Consider the following 6000-nt stretch of genomic DNA (forward strand, 5'->3'; position numbering starts at 1 on the left):
GATTGGTTTAATTATTCATATTAACAAATTAAAGTTATGTTCTTTGTAGGCAAGTTTCACTTTGAATTGTGCTTCTATATGCTGTCAGACAATTAGCTTTTATGATGCTGATTTTGCATAAAAATTGCGTGGAATAGAAATTAGCCACTTTTTTTTTTAATTATACAAAGCGCTACAAACAGCAAAAAAAAAAAGTGTTCATCTGTTTATTTTACATTTTTTGTTTTAACACCCATAGAAATAAACGAAATATCAAGATCGGAAATGGAGACCAGACAACATTGGGTTTAGATTTGAGGCGCACGTAGCTGCAGAGCGAGTGAACGCCTGACAAAGGTAGGCTATCGGTCGACAATTTACAGGAAAATAATTTTTATTAGTTTGTCTGGATCTTTAACCTCTATGGTAACTTGTTGAGGCAGCTAAAAAGACGATTGATATGGGGTTCACTTGAAATTTGGTAAAAATGTAACTTAGGCCAAAGAGACTCTCGCTAACTGCTAACTTTATCGTTCAGGCCCGAAGGAAGGGTTCAAAGTTTCATACTTTGGCAAAGTCACTGACTTTTGAAACTTCGAAACATGGTACTTCCTAAAACAAAAAGCCAGCGATCTCAAATTTCCTAAAATTTGTCCGATTGACAGAGACCATTGTGCCCCATTGTGCCTTGAAGGGATTTCAAGAGGATTTGGGTAATTTTTTTGCGAAAGGTGGCCGTTGCTAGGATGTAGCATATCCATCTAAAATTCCACTACCTTTGTTCCCTTGTTCCAAGCTCATTTACCAGGGTCTCAGTACCTAAGGCCTTATCAATCTTCTTAGTCATTAAATAACAAAAAATTATTTGAAAGTAAGGAGCGACATTAAATTAAAACGAAGGGAAATTATTCCGTATATGAAAGGGCCTGTCCCCTCCTCAACGCCCCGCTCTTTACACTACAATTTTTATTATTTTAAAAAGTAGAGTTATGACAAAAGTTAAATAAAAACTTTAGCGTAAAGAGAGGATCTTCAGCAATTTATCTCTAATCTCTCAACCACCTTGTTTCAAAAACTCATTTACCTGGGTCTCAGTACCTAAGGCCTTCTCAATCTTCTTAGCAATTAAATAAATAAATAAAAAATTATTTGAAAGTAAGGAGCGACATTAAGTTAAAACGAACGGAAATCATTCCGTATATGAAAGGGGCTATCCCCTCCTCAATGCCCTGCTCTTTACACTAAAGTTTTTATTGTTTTAAAAAGTAGAGCTATGACAAAAGTCAAATAAAAAACTTTAGTGTAAAGAGTGGAGCGTTGAGGATCTTCAGCAATTTATCTTTAATCTCTCAACCACCATGTTTCAAAAAATCATTTACCTGGGTCTCAATACCTAAGGCCTTTTCAATCCTCTTAGTATTTAAATAAATAAATAAAAAATTATTTGAAAGTAAGGAGCGACATTAAGTTAAAACAAACGGAAATCATTCCGTATATGAAAGGGGCTGTCCACTCCTCCATGCCCCGCTCTTTACACTACAATTTTTATTATTTTAAAAAGTAGAGTTATGACAAAAGTTAAATAAAAACTTTAGCGTAAAGAGAGGATCTTCAGCAATTTATCTCTAATCTCTCAACCACCTTGTTTCAAAAACTCATTTACCTGGGTCTCAGTACCTAAGGCCTTCTCAATCTTCTTAGCAATTAAATAAATAAATAAAAAATTATTTGAAAGTAAGGAGCGACATTAAGTTAAAACGAACGGAAATCATTCCGTATATGAAAGGGGCTATCCCCTCCTCAATGCCCTGCTCTTTACACTAAAGTTTTTATTGTTTTAAAAAGTAGAGCTATGACAAAAGTCAAATAAAAAACTTTAGTGTAAAGAGTGGAGCGTTGAGGATCTTCAGCAATTTATCTTTAATCTCTCAACCACCATGTTTCAAAAACTCATTTACCTGGGTCTCAATACCTAAGGCCTTTTCAATCCTCTTAGTATTTAAATAAATAAATAAAAAATTATTTGAAAGTAAGGAGCGACATTAAGTTAAAACAAACGGAAATCATTCCGTACATGAAAGGGGCTGTCCACTCCTCCATGCCCCGCTCTTTACACTAAAGTTCTTGTTGTTTTAAAAAGTAGAGCTATGACAAAAGTCAAATAAAAAACTTTAGTGTAAAGAGTGGAGCGTTGAGGATCTTCATCAATTTATCTCTAATCTCTCAACCACTATGTTTCAAAAACTCATTTACCTGGGTCTCAGTACCTAAGGCCTTTTCAATCTTCTTAGTAATTAAATAAATAAATAAAAAATTATTTGAAAGTAAGGAGCGACATTAAGTTAAAACGAACGGAAATCATTTCGTATATGAAAGGGGCTGTCCCCTGTTCCATGCCCCGGTCTTTACACTAAAGTTTTTATTGTTTTAAAAAGTAGAGCTATGAAAAAAGTCAAATAAAAAACTTTAGTGTAAAGAGTGGAGCGTTGAGGATTGGACAGCCCCTTTCATATACGGAATAATTTCTGTTCGTTTTTAGTTTTAATATCGCTCCTTATTTTCACTTAAGAAAATTTCTTTTTCTTATTAATTTCAGAATGTTTATGAATTAATGCAGGTCTTGAATTTGGTTTACCGTACATGACTAATTAAAACGAAATTTGTATATATTTTTTTTTTTACTTATGATAATTTTATAATAGCCAAAGTTTGATTTTTGTTTCAGTTGTTTAAAAATGACTCCTGAATCAAAAAAGGCTGTTTGATGTGAATAATAGCCTTTTTTAAAAGTTAAAAAAGAAACTTTAGCGTAAAAACGAGCTACTGAGGAGAGGCAACCCATCTCATATACGTTATATTTTCTGTTCGTTTTAAGTTTTAATGTTGCTTCTTACTTTCACTTGAAAATACTCGTTTTTTATTTAATTGCTGATCATTTTTTGAATATTTTAGGGAAATTCAGCTGCCCCTCCATGTAAAATTCCCTGCCCCCACAAAAATTTTCCATAAAAAGATTCTCCCACGTAACTTAAATTGCGATATTTGCGGAACTAATTTTGTAAGGCATAGTAACAAAACGGCCAAAGAGGTCGAAACTATTTTTATGAAAATGAGAGTCAAACGTTGAGCAATTCTCAAATGACTGAAATGAATGAAGGAAAAGATCTTTAAAAGAAATACGTAATAATTTATGTTTTTTTTAAGTTTAAATGTTATTCCTTACTTTCAGCTGGAAAAAACTTGTTTTTTAATTTCGTAACAATCATAAGCCGAACAAATACATTATCTTTGGTTTATTATCAAATAAAAATCATAGTTATGAAGCTGATTAAGGTAAAAGTAAATGCTAAGATTGGCCTGAAAATAACACAAACAAATTCATGCTTACATCGGTCATTATTTTACAAAATTCGAACTTTAGCGTCAAGCAAGGTATTTGCGAGGGGGTGAACTTCCTCATATACTTGAAATGAGGGGTTTTATCCCTTCTTCAATACCTCGCTCTTTACACTAAAGTTCAAATTTTGTTCCAATTCTTTCAGAATGACCCCTGAATCACAGGCTGTTTAATTAGAAAAAATAGCTCTATTGAAATTACTAAAAATACTTTAGCGTAAACAGCAAGGCATTGACAAAGAGAGGAACCCCCTCATATACGTAATAATTTCTGTTAGCTATCTCAAAAATTTTTATCGGGTAATTGAGGGAAAACAATGAGTGTGGGAGGGGGTCTAGTTGCCCTCCAATGTTTTGGTCACTTAAAAATGGCACTAGAAATCTTAATTTTCTTTCGAATCGGTCCTCTCGCGATATTTTAGAACCATTGGGTCAATATGATCACCCCTGGAAAAAAAAATGATCATCCATCTGTGATCTTTCTTGTGGCAAAAAATACATAATTCCACATTTTTGCATATAGGAGATTGAAACCCCTAGAATAGGGTTCTCTAATACGCTGAATCTGATGGTGTGATTTTTATTAAGATTTCATGACTTTTAAGGGGTGTCTCCTCCTGTTTCAAAAATAAGCCCCATTTTCTTAGGCTCGTAACTTTTGAGGGGCCAGACTAACATTCGCAAAACTTATATATTTGAAATCATCATAAAAATATGATTTTTAATGTATCTATTGGTATCAAAAATCCGTTTTTTTAGAGTTTTGGTTGCTATTGAGCCGGGTCGCTCCTTACTTACAGATCGTTACCACGAACTGTTGGATCACTTCATCATATACAGCATACCAGAGAACCATACTGTACAGGTTTAAAGCTCCTATGTACAAAAATGTGAATTTTTTTTTTGGCAAGAAGAAAGATCATGGATGCGTATTTATTCGTTTTTTGTTGTTTTTTTTTGCTTTGTTTTTCAGGAGCGATCATATCGAACCATGGATCGTAGATGAGTGGTAGAGGGCTTATTTGATCGAAAATCGAATGCTCTAGTGCCCTTTTAATTGACCAAGGCAGCTATCCCCCTCCCACGCTCGTTCCACTCCCCCCTAAAGTTAACCTCCCCCACCACAGGCCCGGGGGCTGCAAGCTATGAACTTTGCTCATTGTTTACAGTCAGTATTGGTTATTGGGAAGTATACAGGCGTTTTCAGGGGGATTTTTCTGGTAGGGGGGGGGGAGTTATAGCTATGTCTTCGAGGAGGAAGTAACCCCCCCGTACATTCCTGGAGGAAGGGTTGTGAGTTATGAACATTACCCATTGTTTACATTCATTATTGGTTATTGTGAAGTATACAGACGTTTTCAGGGGAGATGTTTTTGGTGAGGGGGTCATGGGGGGGGGGTAATTTGAACGATTTTTCTATGGAAAAATTTATCATTGGAGAAGGGAATTTTTCATGGAGGGGGAGCCAGATTTCCCAGCATTATTTAAAAAAGATCAGAAATTAAATTTAAAGAATTTTTTTTTTTTCAACCGAAAGTAAGGAGTAACATTAAAACTTTAAAACAACAGAAATTATTACGGATATGAGGAGGGTCACCCCTTGTCAATACTTTACTTTTTACGCTGAGGCTTTTTTTAGTTCTTTTAAAAGATATATTTATTTTAATTAAACGGCCTTTGTGATTCATAGGTCATTCTTAAAGAAACAAGACAAAATTCGAACGTCAGCGTTAAGAGCGAGGTATATATGAGGGGGAAACCCCCCTCATATACGCAATCATTTCTGTTTTTTTTTACCTTCTAATGTTGCTCTTTACTTTCAGTTGAAAAAACTTTTTTTTAAACGATCACAGATGCGTATTTTTTATTTTATAATAAAAAATTATTTTATAATATTTGTTTGTTGTGCTCTATGGGTGATTGTATTAGGATTTTGGTACTAGAATGTCAAGAACAGTGGCAGATACAGGGGGTACGGGAGGCGCGTGCCCCCTGACGTAGTGGTGGATTTTTGGTTGGGTCCACTTACTCTGGTTTGGGTTGGGACGAAGGCTTTTTTTATAATAAGTTCTTTTAGCTATTAGTTTTAGCTTTTTTAGTTTTCAATAAGTTCTTAATTATTAAGACTTTCTTTTTGCAAACAAGATTGAAACAAGGTTTTAGTTACTTTGTGCGGTCTTTGTTAAATTTTACTAATGACGCTTAATGCCAAAAAGTATTTATTTAAATTTAGTTTTATCAAGGGAATCTGTCTGTTTAACCACAAAAGCCAACTGGGAGGCGAAAATCTTCATTTCGTAATAACAAGGAGGGGAAATTTAAAATCCTAACCCCTTTAGGCTGTCGAAATGATATTTCAGGTTTGTGCTGTCACAACGGGGCTGAAAAGCAAAATATTTAATTCTTTTAGCAGTCAAAAATTTGTTTCTGAGTCTTGTTATAGCACTGAGGCAAAGAAATTGATATCATTTCTTTTTTTAGCTGTCTGTTTTCTTTTTGTGGCTGTTTTTGTTGTTTGGGTTTGCCTTTTTTACGAAGCAGGGTGGTTTTTACAACATTGTAGTTTTTAGGGGCTTTGTATAATAGAAAGTAAATGTATGAGAAGTACAAAAATTATTAACAAAA

This window comes from Artemia franciscana, chromosome 1, assembly GCF_032884065.1.
Source record: "Artemia franciscana chromosome 1, ASM3288406v1, whole genome shotgun sequence".
NCBI lineage: Eukaryota > Metazoa > Arthropoda > Branchiopoda > Anostraca > Artemiidae > Artemia > Artemia franciscana.